The sequence below is a fragment of the Candoia aspera genome, chromosome 1 (assembly GCF_035149785.1).
Source record: "Candoia aspera isolate rCanAsp1 chromosome 1, rCanAsp1.hap2, whole genome shotgun sequence".
Lineage (NCBI taxonomy): Eukaryota > Metazoa > Chordata > Lepidosauria > Squamata > Boidae > Candoia > Candoia aspera.
This window is the reverse complement of record NC_086153.1, coordinates 316116067-316132544: the sequence shown is the minus strand read 5'-3', so window position 1 is coordinate 316132544 and position 16478 is coordinate 316116067. Positions and strand designations below refer to the sequence as shown.

The 16478-nt window shown below is 41.3% G+C and overlaps 1 protein-coding gene and 1 long non-coding RNA gene across 5 annotated transcripts in view; both read right to left on the bottom strand.

The window, feature by feature from the left end:
• LOC134488129 (uncharacterized) overlaps window positions 1-13733 on the bottom strand; it is a 60990-nt gene extending 47257 nt beyond the window's left edge. Inside the window, exon 1 of the long non-coding RNA XR_010066938.1 lies at window positions 13701-13733. This is a non-coding gene — a long non-coding RNA (uncharacterized LOC134488129). The remainder of the gene's footprint in view (window positions 1-13700) is intronic.
• The window catches only part of INF2 (inverted formin 2), a 62790-nt gene extending 46579 nt beyond the window's left edge, over window positions 1-16211 (bottom strand). For 3 of the 4 annotated variants that reach the window (XM_063290399.1, XM_063290400.1, XM_063290403.1), the window contains exon 1: window positions 16091-16211. The gene's annotated coding sequence lies outside the window, so the exon portion shown is untranslated. The remainder of the gene's footprint in view (window positions 1-16090) is intronic. The other variant, XM_063290402.1, reaches the window with a different exon arrangement.
• Between the last annotated feature and the right edge of the window lie 267 nt (window positions 16212-16478).

Here is a 16478-nt window from a genome sequence, read left to right as displayed (position 1 = left end):
AAAAATGTTAATGAACTTAAAAAACAGGAAGCTTGCTTACTGCAAGTAGTACAAACCATAATGCAATCCTATACTTGTTTACTCAAGGGTAAGCCTTGTTAACTTTAACAGGCTTTGCCTTTCCTCGATTGTGATTCAAAGACTTACTTTCTTCAGCTCTTTAAATTTTGTGTTTGTTGTTGTTTAAAATGATTGGAAAAAATCACTGGGATTTAAAATAGTAGCATAACTTTCACTTCACTCTTTTCATTCCTCTGTGAGGAGCCGTTTACTTGCCAAATGGAGGAAAAAAGCTGCTGATTTATTATCCTGTCAACCAACTGTGCTGTAGCGGAGAGTTCAACAGGATGTTGGTGTTAACTTTATATAAAGATCAGTCATGATATTTCTGCTGAAAGCAAGCGAGCGCTTGTTATACAGAAAAGGATTCACCAGGAGGCTTCTGGTACACCTCCTGCACTTAACAAAAACAGTGACACTTGGGTAATGGTATCTTCCATATTTCATTCTCCATCTCAAAATGATGTAGAAAAAAGTACTCTTGAGTTGTGTTCAACTTGATTATACTTTTCCGTATGGATTGTTGAATATTGTTTCTGCTTCCTTATGGACTCAGATACAACTCCCCCTTTTAATTGTGAATGAACAGTCACAATTTCCCCCCAAGTATGCTTACCCTGGAGCAAGTGATTTACTCTGCTGTTCAGAGCTGGTCCAAGATATTTGGTTGATGGGGCAGAACAGTGAATGGCATCTCAAAGTGTGTGGTTACAAGATATTTCAGCACCTTAGGCAGAAAAAACTTCCTTCCTGGCATTAAAAATATGATGATGGTGATGGTGATGGTGATAATAAGAACAATTACAGACAGCTGCCTCCTTTTACAAGTACACTGTCTAATATCCTTTACATTACACTAGAATTGAGATGTTGATTAATTAACTAAGAGAAACCACACAGAAAGCTTTTTTTTTGGTTAAAATAGTGTAAATAAATAGATTAGACAAAAGCTATAGCTATATAAAAAGAAAGTTAAGCGGCTAGTATTTTAAATGTGCATCAAAAATTAATGAAAGAGAATCAAAAACATTTAACCAGTCAACCACATGTTCCATGAGGACAAGAATATCTTATATAGAGTAAATATTCTTAATCACGCTATCATCTTAAAAACAAAAGCTATGGCTAGAACATCACAAATCCAAGAGGATTTTGAACTTCCTCACACCCACAGAACATATGTGATGAAATTAAAAGGGCATGCTAAAAAGTCCTGTCTCCAAGGGACATCTGCAGAAAGTGGGTTGAAAAAGTCAAGATGGTGCCCATGACTGTGTGATTGAAGCGACACCCCTTTTTTATGTGTGCCATGATTCAGATAAGAAGGGGCGGGGCTTCAATCATATGGTTGCACCCACCATCTTGATTTTTTTTTTTTGAATCACCCCGTGGACACTCTTGTCTGTCTCCATAGTGCTCACTGGCCACACTTTGGCAGTTGTGCAGCCATGTAGAAGGTCTCTAGGTGTATATATCTGTACACGTGCAGTGAAGAATCCTGGGCCAAGCAAAATTCACCTGTATGAGAAGGACTTCTCTATGCATACATTTCAGTGGCTACCAAATGCATGGCTTGTAAATACATTTTTGGGGATCTATGTACTCATCTAAAGTGTATTTATGCCAACTCTGGGAAATACAAGGTATAGAAAAGTTACAAAACAGCCAATTTACAACAGCCTTTCCAACTTGGGACCCTCCAGATATGCAGGGCTACAGTCGCCATCATGTTTAGTCATCCACTATTGGCTTTATAATTTGAGATGATGCAAATGTAGTCTAGCATACATTCTGGAGAGCACCATGTTGATGAAGGCTAAATCATAAGATGTTAAAATGTTATGTTGATTTATACCAGCAAATTACTTGAGCAGAGGGTTTGAATAAAGTTAGCCGGTTTCCACCAGGTCCCTCTTTCTGCACAAACTATTAATAGACAGGTGAAGCTTCATCCTGGCTGACTGCTGTGTTCTTTGATCTGGGAAATGAGTTGGCAAAAAAGCATTTCTCCTCATCACTCGAGTGAGGGAAGAAAGACCAGAGAGCTATTTTTGTAGCACAGGAGATATAATAACGTATTATATGAATTTCACATCAGTAACAGCATTTTATGTTCAGGTGATTTTGAAGGTATAATCCATAAATCCTCCAATAAAATGAGCTGCTGAGCTCAGTCTTAGAATGAAAAAAAAAATCATTGCATTGTGTGCTGTCTATGAACAATAACAAAGGATGTGCTAGAAAGAATGTTGACACTGCAAATTCCAAAACAGAACAAGCCACTGGAACCCAGCAAGTTTCCAAATAATTCTTGGAATTGGTGAAGCACATATAATTTTTTGTTGGAACTGATCAGTTGAGCTCTTGCATTCAATGGGATTAGGGTGCATTCCTTACATTAAGATTTGACAATAGTAACAGTAATTCATTATTAATTATTAGGTAAAGGTAAAGGTTTCCCTTGACGTAAAGTCCAGTCGAATCCGACTCTAGGGGGCGGTGCTCATCTCCGTTTCTAAGCCTTGGAGCCGGTGTTGTCATAGACACTTCCGGGTCATGTGGTCGGCATGACGACACGGAACGCCGTTACCTTCCCGCTGAAGCGGTACCTATTGATCTACTCACATTTGCATGTTTTCGAACTGCTAGGTGAGCAGGAGCTGGGATTAACAACGGGAGCTCACCCCACCGCGCGGTTTCGAACCGCCGACCTTCCGATCGACAGCTCAGCGATTTAACCCGCAGCGCCATAGAAAGCTGCCTTCTACCAAATCGGCTTATCGGTTGGTCTGACTCAATATTATGTACATTAACTTTCCACAATCTATTAGTCTCTCTATGCACTTAACTATAGTACATGGCTATTACCTGGGACTTGTAGTCCAGCATACTCGGCAGGCACCAGGTTGGCAGCAGCTTTCCGGAATTTAGGACAGGAGACTTTCCCAATCATGCTGAGGCCTTCTGCATGTTATGTTACGTTCTTCCCCTGGATGATAGCCTTCCTGGTTCTGCAGTAACTATATACTATGCAGGGGAGTTTTTGGCCTTTCTGCCTTTCAGTGATATAGCAAATCTCTTGTAAGGAGAAGGTCCTGGGATCAATACTTGGCATCACTGATTGTTAAATGTTTTAAAAGATCAGGTAACAGGCAATTAGAACCTTTCTCTGCCTGAGACCTAGGACACCTCCACTGCCAGTCAGAGGAACTGATGCTTGGTGGAATTGATGGATGTTCTCCCCTGGGATAAGGGGCTGTAAATATTCTTCAAGGAGACAGTTTGAAATGGGAAGCCTAACAAGCTTCTTTAGTGCAGTGGAACTTATCCAAAGCTAAGAGAAAAGAAACAAAATTAGGCACTGGGGGCGAACATTTTGTTTGGTTCACATTTGAATGCGAGTTCAGCTAATTTCACATGTTTGACTCAATACATGAGCTGAAACTCAGCTATTCTTCAAAGTCTGCACTTCTTTCTGTCATGTAACATACCATGTTTTAAAAAGTACACATGAAAGAAAAAGTACATATTAGAGAAGATTATAGGAAAATAATGGACAAAGATACCTTATGCTAAGGGAAATTGTAAAAAAAAAAAACAACCTGAGGAAAAGTGGTAAACAAACAAGCATATCACAGGAAAACTGATATTTGAAATTTTTCCCCAGCATTCTGGGAGTTCTGGAAATTGAAGTCCACACATCTTTAAGTTGCCAAGTTTGAAAAACACTGATCTAGACTGATTTCAGAAGCTATACAAGGTGGGCTTTAGTTAATATTTAGGTGGGGACCACTTGAGAATTGCAGGGCTGTTAGTTAGACTGGAAAAGTGTAAACAATCCAGAAAGAAGGCGGTGCCAAACCGCTTCTGTAATACTATCAATCAAAGTGCACAGCCACAGTAACGAGGAGTCAATCTTGACTTGAGGAAGTCTTTTCTTTCAACTCTTGGGATGAAATTGGGGGCTGGGGCCTCTTCTGCTTGTATTATTTACTTAGCCTACCCTGTAGAATGCAAATGTATCCTTCCATTTGGATGTCCTAATAGACGAAGCAAAGGCAAAGCAAGACGGGGAAGGCAGAGGGGGAAGAAGGCAGATGTAAACCGTCCTGGGCTGCTTCTTCGTGACATAGCAGAAAAGAACTGAATCCCAGGGAGATAAGCATGTTATTATAAGTGCCTAGAACATGACTCCCAGCCAACATTCAGCGCAGGAAAAAGAGATGCAACATTTGCTAGAAATGTAACTGAAAACAAGCAGGGTATTTCCCACAATCAAGACAAACCAGAAACAGCTGGGCTGACTAAAAATGGCTGCTATCTCACCATGCACAGAAGGAAGAGTACGCACATTAAAATGGGATTGTTTTCAGAAGCATGTTTTAAAATTTTACTGTAAAAGGGCTTCATCACTCTATAAGTTACTAGGTGGTGAGTTTTCCCCATCCTGTTTACATATTATTTTAATGTTCAAAAGAGGCACATTGAGGTACCTGTACTGACAAGATGAAATACCAAATAGCTACTTGAATGCTAACACAAAAAAGGAATTTTTGTTACCTCTTCACCACTAAGCAATGGGGTTGTACAATGCTTTGGCTTCAAAGGGAAAAATCTGGTTTTGAGTACAGTATGTATGTCCGCATAGCGTTTGTCAGAAACACTTTAAAGGAATTCTGTATTTTCCTGGGCTTGTGTGGCTTTCTTCTGCAGCTGCTGTGCAGTCCCAGGAAAAGATGTGTCCAGGTGAACAGGGAATTCACTGCATGCATGGCAAGACAGAATGCCCTCCATATTGTAGCAAGTTAGAAAAGCACTAGTAGAGGCCAATACCTGATGAACAGGATAGGTGTAGGAATTGTGCACACTCTGGCAAGATGAGCATTTGCAATATATAATTGAGATAACTAAAAACAATTTTTTCCAAAAAGAAAAGGTTAGGGTTAGGGTTGCAAATGAAGTAAAAATCCAGCCAACTGGTTTAATCAAGAATAAGGCAGAAAACATTATGGAATGTTTTGCGTACAATGGCCAGAAGTTAGCCTGGTCAGCCTGCCTTTCCCGCATATTTAGGACTCACCCACATCCCTTCCCTGTCTTTGTTTTGAGATGGGCTGCTTGCCATAGATGGAGGACATGCTCTGACAATGGAGCCTTCTCTTGGGTTCAGCCTGCCATGTGTGGGGTGATGGTAAGAGCCCTTGATCATATTTTACATTCTAAATCCAAGAACAAAGGGGTTTCCAAGGCTCCTGATTTTTCAGAGCTGGATGAATTCACATTCATACAAGCTGTGGTATGCATTTTTTCTGTCTTTCATTTAGTAAATGAATTAGGGCAGAATGCATGCATTTCTGAATACTACTGCTCTTTTGCACTAAGTTCTTCAGCTGTTTGAGATTTTGGTATTTATGAATTCTTTCTAATATATTGCAGAAATTAATTGCTAAGACAAGTTATTGTTTTCTGAAATAACCCAGAACCTTGCTTACCTTTAATTTACTCAGGGAAGAAAAAGGACAAAGTTGACAAATTGTCACATGTGGTCTCCAACCATATCTGCGATTCCATTCAGCAGCAATCACTCTTAACAGTTGCATGTGCTACAATGACTCAATAGTGGGCGAACAAAGGCACACACATACCCTGTTTTATTCTTGTTTCTATAGCAGGCTCTGTAAATCAGATGCCTATCCACCCTCACTGGCATCTGGAAACAATTACTGAAAAAGTCTGTTATACAAAAATAGTTTTTGTCCTTTCCTAGGGAGATTTTATAATTTTGGGGCCTTTGTCAACAGGATAAATCTCCCCAATCCCATTGTGCCTATCTTCCGCAAAACAACTTCGAGTGCTGCTCTTTACACTGACAGAGTGCTAACATTCCACCAGTGTAACATCCAAATCAAACTAGAACAAGAAACAAGAAATGGATGTCAGCCACACCCAAATTCACAGTGGTCCTGCCAGGAAAAAGGTCAACTTAATTAACTAAAAGACAGTGGCAAAAATGAAAACACTGTGGATTTTACAACATTTTCTTCCAGTGCAAAATATAAACATTTGGCAACCACTGAGGGAGGGAAAGGGATGGTGGTGGTTAGAGCCAACATTTAACCAAGAACTTGTTCTAGGAATGGTATGGAGGTGTAACACTGCTCCCCCAAACAAATCTTTTGCCTTAGATGTATGAAAGAAGAAAGCAAAATTTATAAAAAGCAGGTAAGCTAACCAAAAGTTAGAGTAAAGTGCACCAAATGCACTTTTATTAAAAGGGTAACGGAGGAAATCTCAGCGGGTATAGCTTCCATGGAAAACTGTATCTGCCGAAATCTTATCTTCTACATATTTGTTAAAGGCCCAGGAAGCCTGACCTCTTTTACACAGGACCATCTTACCAGAAATTCAAATGACTATAATGAAGAATCTATAGGGTTTTGTCTCTGTCTTTATATTGTTTTGTCCTTCCTGATCTATGTTGTCCCATCTCCTAGAACAGCCATCCCTGACATAGGAAAATACGGTGTCCTGGACCCCTCTCATATGATCTGCGTTTCCAGAGTTAGTACAATAACAGTAATTCTGAAAGGTATCTATATTTCAAAAGATATTAACCTGACATCTTTTTGGAGAACAAAACCTCAGTACCATATATTTACAGAAATGATTCTCTCAGGATCTATCTGGAAAAACTACATAATTTATGTTGTCTTCATAACAAACCTCAACCTTAAACCTCAAACCTTATTGCCTGACTAAATTCAGGGTCAAATAAGTGAAATCAAAATTATCAGAATCATCCCATCATACCTTGGCAAATCTACTAAACGCATGTTATACTGTATCTATCAAACATTTTAATTCAAAGTTTAACAGAGATAGGAAGAATAGTTGAGCCACTCCAATATTTAGGGTTCTTTCTAGTATTCTAGAGAAAGTCGTTCTGCTGTGATAGGTATATCATGTGAAAATGCTCTGACTCTGGCTGTCAGATAGAACAGGTCAACATATGATCATTCTTGCTAGATTAAAAGTCTATTTTATTCAGCATCTTAGTTACCATAGTGGCCAACAAGATACCTATGAAAAAACACACAAACAAGACAACAAGACAAAGGGACTTTCTTGCTATTGATCTCCAATATCTAATAATCCAGAGCAGACTGCCTGTCAAAATGGGCATCATAAGTAGAACCTATGGCTGGTGTGGATTTCAATCAATGAAACTCATCTCAAATCCAAAAATACCACATAATTTTAGGAGATGCTTTAGATCTCTCAACATTTCAATAGCCTGTAGAAAATACAGAGTAGCCACAGTATAAGCAAATAGCATGCATGTACAAGTGCGTTGTTGAGAAAAACTATGGAAATGCTCTACTGTCAACCTAATCAAGCCATACACAAAACCAGAGAGTTTTGCTCACTACTTAGTAACAGCTGTAATGTTCCTGGAGAAGCCTTTGATGTATAGTTTTAAAAAATGAATTTAAAGGTAATTTTGTCTATATTCTTCCCAACTTTGCCTCACCTGCCCATCACTTTTACTACTCAGTCAGTCCACGCCTACCTAATTCTGCATGTGTCATGTTGTTTGATGGCACCATATCAACTGCAGCTTTTTGCACTCTAATTTTCATGCTACGAGGTGCTCTTGCAAATCACTTTCATCTCTGTCAGTGGGGAGGTTCACAAATAATCTGACTCACCAGAGGAAACTGGGTGAGTACCCATTTTCAAGCCAATGTCATCATGATTGCAACTGCCAGCAGAAATGCAAAGCATGGTCAGCTTCATAACTTGTATTTATCCTCCTTGATTCAGATTCTGTGGCAACACTCCCATATTATGGGCACAAGCCCCCAAATTATGGAGTGTAACTCCTCTTTGTTTTGATTTAATCTTTGACCTGTTTTTGGAACATGGGATGGAACATTTAGAAAACAAGCTATACCCCATTCTGCATGGGGCAGTTACTCAGCATTGTCATAATCAACCAACTACTTCTGTTCCTTTGGATGCACTGGCTATAGAAGGGAAAGGATCTTATCACCCACTATCATTCTGCAATATATCTGGACACCTGAATGCCTTTCTAAAGTCATTTTGTGATCCCGTTGGGATCCAGTAACTTTATACAAGGAGCTTTGAGAGGAGTTTGTGTTCTCCGTGCTCCTATTTTATTCACAGAAAAACCCTGTGATTTTTGGTCCACTGCCTCAGTATCAGAATTGACTTGAAGCCCACACGTCTCCTGGCTTTTAAAATCCAGTCTAATTGTTTTGAATTCCTTCTTCCCCTCTCCCTCTCTTTCGTAACTTGAAAAACTGAATTCCTTTCTTGTGTTCATTTGATTGATTGTACTTAGATGGAATTAGTGTTTCTCTTCCCATGAGCCAGTATGGCTAAGATTACCTTTTGCGTGAAGTCTTTCCTGATCTTCTGCAAATCATTTGGAATGCTACAGACAGAGACCACTGGAGTTGGATGGCCAATACATTTAAATAAATAAATAGGCTCACTTTCTGGTCTAAACTGACTTGCAATACCTCAGATGGGTACTGACCATGTGATATGGGACCTTTGGTATGCAGAACAAATGCTCATCAAGTTAGTCACTGTTCTTTCCCTGCAACAACATTTTGTGCTCCCTATAATGCTGTAATTCCACTTGCAGATTGCTTGGGTGTGCAATGGTATCACTTGATTCTCTGCATTTAATGGGGGTAAAATCAGCACTGCTCACAAGAAAAGAAAGTGAAAACTCAGTGTGATGGTAGCGGCTTAGGCGTTGGTCTAGGGAGATCCAGGTTCAAATTCATATTCAGTTATAGTAGCTCATTGGGTGACTTTGAGCTAATTACTATCTCTTGGCCCATGGAATGTCAAAGGGCTGTTGTTGCGACAATCAGTGATATCCTAGAGGAAAGGTAGAACATAAATGAATGAATGAATACAAGTAATATAGATGTTCTCTAATGTTAGGTCTGTGAGGAATCATTCCCCTGTGAACATCAACCATGGAACCCATGGCTTGGAATTAGCAGGTGTGAAAAGGCACACCTCTCTTTCACCTTGTCCTGAGACTCATTCCAGAAATCCCAATATTGCACCATTTTAGGCTTACACAGGAGAAAAGCTCTTCAAAATATTACAGATACTGGAAGAGATATGGGGTGACTACAGGGCAATGTTTATGAGGAATTCTTCTTCCCTTACTTTCCTCCAGAAATGTCTTTGAACCATCTGAGGCCTGGACTGGGACCCAGACACAGTGTGACTATGAAACAGGCAAAGGCCTGTCAGTTTCTTCCACTTGGAAGAATAACCCCAAGGAAACTGCCAGGTCTTCTGGGAGTGGAATTTAGCTCCCCCAGTATGTTGTCTCCTTACGCCTCAGAAGTATAATCTTTCTGGGTCCTGGGAATGCCCTGCTGAGTTGGGTTTCACAGTTCGAAAGAGCAGTTGGATTCGTCTGATCAGCTGGGACCAGACCAGACACAGGAGCAATCTCCCAATGCCTACCCTCTGAACTAGCCCCTAGCTCCAAGAGGATTGTGGCTTCAGGAATCCTAACCCCAGCTCAGCCCTAGCTAGTAGCTGTTGATAAGGACCCCCTACCTTTCTTGCCCTCCTTTTAGGAACTTCTGGAGGCACTGAGTAATGTCAGTCCTTGAGAATCAGGACTGTAAAATGGAAAGATATGGCAATCCTCCTCCTCCTTCTTTCTCTCCCCCAACCAAACTACTGTATTGTCTTTCTTTACACCCAGGCTGGCTTCTCAGTCCTTTTTCTCTTCCCTGTCCTTTCTCTCTCCTGCCCCTCCTGCTCTGTTACAAACAGATGTTTTTTAGACTTCATTGCCCCCTCCTGTTGTCTGAACTCCTGTGTCTGAAAGCTAAGACATGTGTGCCAGTACTTCTCTGTGCTTATTCCTCTTAGGCAGAGAAAAGAGTTTGTGCAGAACATATATTGGATTCACTGACTTCCCTAAAAACAGTATACAGTATGTTACATGTTGTTGCTAGCCCTCAGGGACTGGTCACTGCTATTCCTTCCCTCCTGTTCAACTGCTGTTTCCCCAGCAATTGCCACTTTCTCCTTCACTGCCAATTGCTCAGTAAAATCCAAGCTCTTTCTCTAAGGCATGTGTGATTGCCATTTTTGAGGTCCATATCTGCAGAGTTTTAACAACAGTCTTCAAAAAATCTCACTTGAGTACTGGTGACTGCTGAACAGTCCCTGATGAGCAATTTGTGGATAATCTCAGTCTGAATATGAATCAGCAATGTGACCGGGTTGAAAAAAAGGGAAATGTAATTTTAAGCTGCATCAACAGAAGTATAGTTTCCAAATTGGGCACCTCAATTTAAGAAAAAATCAAACAAACTAGAATGGGTTCATAGAAGGGCAAGGAGAACAGTCTGGAGATTAGAAACTAAAGTCATTTTCCACACTTGTGATTTACAGTGTCTTCTGGAGTCATCCAGCCATAATTTTGCCAGAATAGTAATGAGGGCAGGCTTTATACTGCTTCAATGATGGCTAGGTGGTGCTACTTATCACTATTGTGGAAATGACCATGCTAATTCAAGGACAGATTGAGGAAACTGGGTATGTTTAAGTCTTGAGAAAAAGATTAAATGAAGAAATATCTGGAGAGGGGTCATACAGAAGAAAGCCATGGAACAATGGAATTAAGATATAAGAAGGAAGATTCCAGCTGAATGTTAGACTTTCCAACAGTAAGAGAAATTAAACCCTAGAAAGGTGGTGGGCTCTCCTTCTTAGCATGTCTTAGGCAGATGGTTTCATCTACATTTCTGCACTGAGAAAATGTTGTATTTTATGGCCTAAGTGGCCCATTCCAGTTCTATGATCTCCTCTGGATGCTGCAGTCACCAAGAAAGGAAAACAAAGAGGGAAAAAAAAACAACAACCAACAACACCCATATCACAATCCAGTTTCTTAGACTTCTACCAACTATACAAGATTTTTCATTCACAATTGGCTCAGGTTAACAGAGTATCCTGAATATTTGGTTCTAACATCACCATGAGTTGATCACAGCAGCTGCATTTTGATTCTTTCAGCAGTTTGTCTCACACTGTATGGATGTATATTTTTAAGGGGGAAAAATACAGTTAACAAACGGTAGACTTAACAGGTTTGCAGAAAGCAAATGTAATCACAAAAATTATTTGGAATGTATTTCTTGCTTAAATAAAATGCAACTTGGTACATGCACTAAAAGACAGATCAGGTTAAAAGAAAAGTAATCTGAAAGATGATCTGGGCTTTTATCTAGGATATAAATGTGCAGAATGAAGAAAAGATAAATGTATCAGCCAAAATGGGAAAGAAGAGCTAACCTTCTTAGATTACATATGCATTCACTGCAAAGGGATTGCCAGAGTGAGAAACCTGCTGAGATGGCTCACTATCTAGGGGAGACTGTTCTATTAATTGCAATAAAATATTTTTGCCCATATTGCAGCAATTTTTGAAATGGGCAATATGCCTGGGGAATTGAATGCCTACCTTTGTTTCTTGAAAACAAAGAGATGATGATAATAATGATTTATTATTAGTTTTAACTGTTACTATTACTATTTTAAATTAATATTATATTTTTAGTCTCCTGATTAACCATCTGGAAGTTTCAATTGGTCCAGAATGTAGCAGTGTGGGTAGTTATGGGCTCATCTTGTTATGCTCATTTAACACTGCTTCTCCGCAAGCTGCAGTGGTTCCCAATAGGCTTCCGGGTGTGATTCAAGGTGCTGGTTGTTACCTTTAAAGCCCTACATGGCATAGGACAGGGTTACTTGAGGGACCATCTGCTCCCAAGAACATCTGCCTGCCCCGCATGGTCCAACAGGGAGGACATGCTCCAGGTTCCTTCTTTTAAATCTTGTTATCTTATGGGACCTAGGGAGTGTTCCTTTTCTGTGGTTGCCCCTGCTGTCTGGAATGATCTCCCCCAGATATACAACGGGCCCCAACTCTCCTAAGGAAATCCCTTAAGACTTAGTTGTTCCCCCAGGCATTAGGGACCAGTTGAGTGGGAGTTCCCCCGAGGTTGTTTTGTTGTGTGCTTGGCTACCATTTTATATGTTGTATTTATATATTGTATTTTTCCCCTTTTTTGATTATTTGTTTTTATGCTGTATGTTGCCCGGAGTCAAACTGTTTGAGTTGGGTAGCCTTATAAATCTTATAAGCAAGCAAACAAATAAAGTTATCTGGGAGAATAGAAGACTACTTAAAAACATTAAAATCTGAAAAGCAACAAATTAATAAAAGTAATACATTAATAAATAATACCTAGTCCCTAATAAGCTGAGTATATTACCATTGTAATGGTAGTTGTCAGCCCTGAGCTGATCTTGGCTAATCTCAGAAAAGCTAATTAATGTCTGACCTAATTACTATTTGATTGGAAGCAAGGGCACCCATCAGGGGTGGGGTAGGGACATGTAAACAAAGTCAAGATGGCAGTACTGACCATCTGATTTAAGCCCCTCCCCTTTTTAAGGTATGTTGCCATCTTGACTTTTTTCAGCTGCCATCCTGACCTTTTGACCTCCCCCTGAAAATGCCCTTGATGGGGGACCCACAGAAAATCTGTAGATTAGATTGGAAAGAAACAAAAGCATCCAAGAAAGCGTCAGTGGTAAATTCCTTGTGTACCGTTGCCAAGCAACTACGTGGGCGCATTCATGAAATTACCAAGAGTTGAACTTGATTTAAGGAGCCTTTACTTTTTAATGTTACACAAAAGGAAACAAGCCTGTTGGGTTTGCCAGAAAGGAGATGACATGCACTCTGTGCAGAAAGTTAAAATTCAGTCTTGGATATTTCAGACAGCAGGGTGGAAAAAGGCCTGTAGCTGGTAACCAAGAAAGATGTGTCATAGTATGATGTATTGAGCTGGATGAAGGATGGACAACCACGACCACTGACTGCAAGTAGACCTTGGCTATTCTCACAGTGTGTTACTAAAGTGGCCAAACCAGTGAAGTGGGGTGGTGGTGTTCATAAGATTTATCACACCAATTTCACAATCAGAATACTGTTCAGGCTCTGACAAAAGGAAAGAAGTCAGGGACATTTTTGTCATGCCCTCAGGAGTCATCACTGCATCACCAGATACTGTATGCCCCCTGTGGCCCCGTGGAGCCTGAAATAATAATGATAAGAAAAAAAAGTATCCTCTGCCATTAAGAAGTTGTCCATCCCTTGATTAAATGGCCATTCTAGGCTGTTAAACAGAAGTGTGGTGAAGTGGTTAGTGTTAATCTAAGAGCAGAATCTACTCTCGGCATGGAAACTCACTAGGTGACTTTGGACTTTGGTGACTCTCAGCCCAACCTGGTTGATTGGTCTGGGGATCAAAATGAAGTGAAATCCCCATGTGAGCAACTTTGAGGTCTTAGAAAAAAGGTGGAATATACGTTTAACAAATGATAATAAATAAATGAATATATGTTGGAGACTGGATCTAGCAACAGCTATTTATCATGTTAACTAAATGAAACTTCCCCATCCAATGGCAGTTAACCTTGGAATAGTAGCTGCTAGCAAGAAATAGAGAAAGAGGTTACTGCTTCTATTGTCTAATCCAGCGTTTCTTAACTTTGGGAACTTTAAGATGTGTGGACTTCAACTCCCAGAATTCTCCACCCAGCATGCATGGCTGAAGAATTCTGGGAGTTGAAGTCCATACATCTTAAAGTTCCCAAAGTTGAGCAACACAGGTCTAATCCACCTGCCTCTGTCTATTATTGTAATGTTTTTAATCCTGCTTTTCTATTTAAAAAGTATATAAAGTGGCTTATCTGTGAAGCTTGTTAGGTAACAGATCCTTCAGTCCAGTCTTCCCTACCTTCTGGCTGGGAATTACGGGAACTGAAGTCCTATACATCTGCAAGACTTCAAGCCATTATTCAGACTTATTTGTTCTCTGTAACAAATACAGGAAAAGCAAGGCATTTATGATGGTTTAAGATTTGGGGGGATGACAGACTGATCAAGTGCAGGGAGTCTTCTCTCCAAGGATGTGGGCTGGAACTGTAAATACTGTAGGGAGATCAGAGGAAAATGAAATTGCAGAATGAACAGTTCAAAATAGCCTTCACAAAACAGCTAGAGTTGATAACACAAACATCCTGGGACTGTGTAAGCTAAGGAAGACAAGGAAGGAGCACACCCATGCACACTCACTGAGAAGCAAGCTCCATTGTGCTCAATGGGAATAAACGTCCATAGGACTGTGAGACTCCAAAAACAACACACACACCTCCCTATTTGCAGTTCAAGGCAGAAGAGCTGCAGGAAGTATTACTGAACTTCTTCATGGGTAGCAACTTTCTTCTCTTTATTATTGTAGAATGTTTTTTAAGTAAGTAGTGGCCTTGAAAATTAGTTTCAGGTAAAATGTGGGATATAAATATAGTGTGTAACTCATTTCCAGGGGATGGAGTTTTTTTAGATTTTGTTATCCCGCCTTTATTATTCCTTCTCCTATTTTCCCTACAACAACAACCCTGTGAGATGAGTTGGGCTGAGAGAGAGTGACTGGCCCAAAGTCACCTAGCCAGCCTTCATGCCTAAGGCAGGACTAGAACTCACAGTCTCCCGGTTTCTAGACCAGCACCTTAACCACTAGACCAAACTAGCTCTCATTTTAAAGTGTTGCCATTAAAAACAAAAAGCAAAAAACAAAGAGCCTTGTGTTATCTTGAAAATCATTCAGATGCTTTCGGCTGTAATCTATGAAATTTTAGGCTGTAGTAAGTTGTTTTTAAGGTGCGCAAAACTCTTCAGTGCTTTAAATTTGATCAATAACTCTTAGTAACATCTGCAGTCTCTGCTAAGGTAATTACACATAGATCAAGTGGTTATGTAGCACCTTAATGGCCCTTCCCTAAGTGGGTGGCCACGGCTAGTAGTCTGCAAGTAAACTTTTCATGCTGATCAAGTAGGGAAAAGGTGTTGGCATGACCAGAGACAGCCAAGAGCTCCCAGGGAATGACAGCTGGTGAGCAACACATCCATTCCCCAAAATACAGAGGTGGCTTCTTTGCCTGACTTTTCTTCTTCACGTTTACATAATCTGCCCTGAAGGGAAAGGAGGGAAAGGATTTGATGGCTGCAGTTCTGAGGAGGAGCTGAAATTGACTCAGTGTTACTTACCTCCAAGGAAATGCATATAAAGTAGGATTTGTGTGGGGAAAAGTGCATCATTTCTATTCACTGACTCTGTGTACACAAGATTACACCTTTGTGCCCATTTTAATGAACTTTAAATAAGTACCACCAACTGATTTTGCAGACATTGTCACTTAGCAACTGTAAAACACCCAGCCAGTTCCATTCAGCCACACATAAAAAAAAAGAATACTGCATGCTGAGTTTTAGCTCCCTTGCTCTGCCTGAAAGTAACGTCAAAACCTTCCCCAACCTGGTGCCCGTCAGGGAAGTTGGGCTACACGCCCCAAACCGCCAGCCAATATGGTCAAACTAGCTGGGGAATTCAGGAGCTAAAGTACAAGCACATCCGGAGGGCACCAGATTGGGAAAGACTGCGGCAAATACCGAAGGGGCAGCCAGCGGCAGCTCGGGACCCATCCAGGCTGCGCAGCCACCGCAGAGAGCACAGCAGAGAGGCGCGCGGAGGACGGTGGGTGGAGGGAGGAGGGGGAGAAGAAAACTTTCCACTATTGCCCAAAGCCCGAAGGCGTTGAAGAAGAATGGCGAAAAAGAACGAGAGAGGTACCTCAAAAAATGGGCTTCTGCTCCCAATCTTAAACTGCTGTGTGACTCTTTACGGTGCTGCAAAAGTTTTTATTTGGGGGAAGCAAGCAAGCTAGAAATATCGCCCGGTATATCGTTAGAGGCAGCAGCTTCTAACAGTTTCTATAACGTTCCTGCTTCAGAGTCCCCCAACATCGATCTCTCTGCACGTCCTGGGCGGACCTGCCTGCCTCGACAGCCCCTGAGAAACCGAGCGGGTCCCCTCCTTACCTACCGCTTCTCTTCTTTCTCTTCCACTCTTCTCTCCTTCCTTTTTCACGGCCTGCCGCTTCCAGCCCCGGATCACCAGAACAGCATCCTCTGCCCCCGGCTTCCCGCAAACGCCTTTCGGGGCCAAGCCTCTCCCTCCGGCTCCGAAGACAGCGGCCGAAAAGAAACCCGATCAGTTTCCCACAGACGGGCTCTCCCGGACGGAGAGGAGCCGGCGGGACCCTCCCGACAGCTCTGCTCTCCCCCGCCCGGACGAGAAGGCGGACTGGTGCTAGAAAGTGGAAGGAAGCTCAGGGGAAGAGTGCCCTGCCCGCGCTCCCACGTGGAAGGCGTGGGGAAACGACGGGAAGGGCCCCGGGTTGAATCTCTCGCGGGGCGGAGCCGGCAT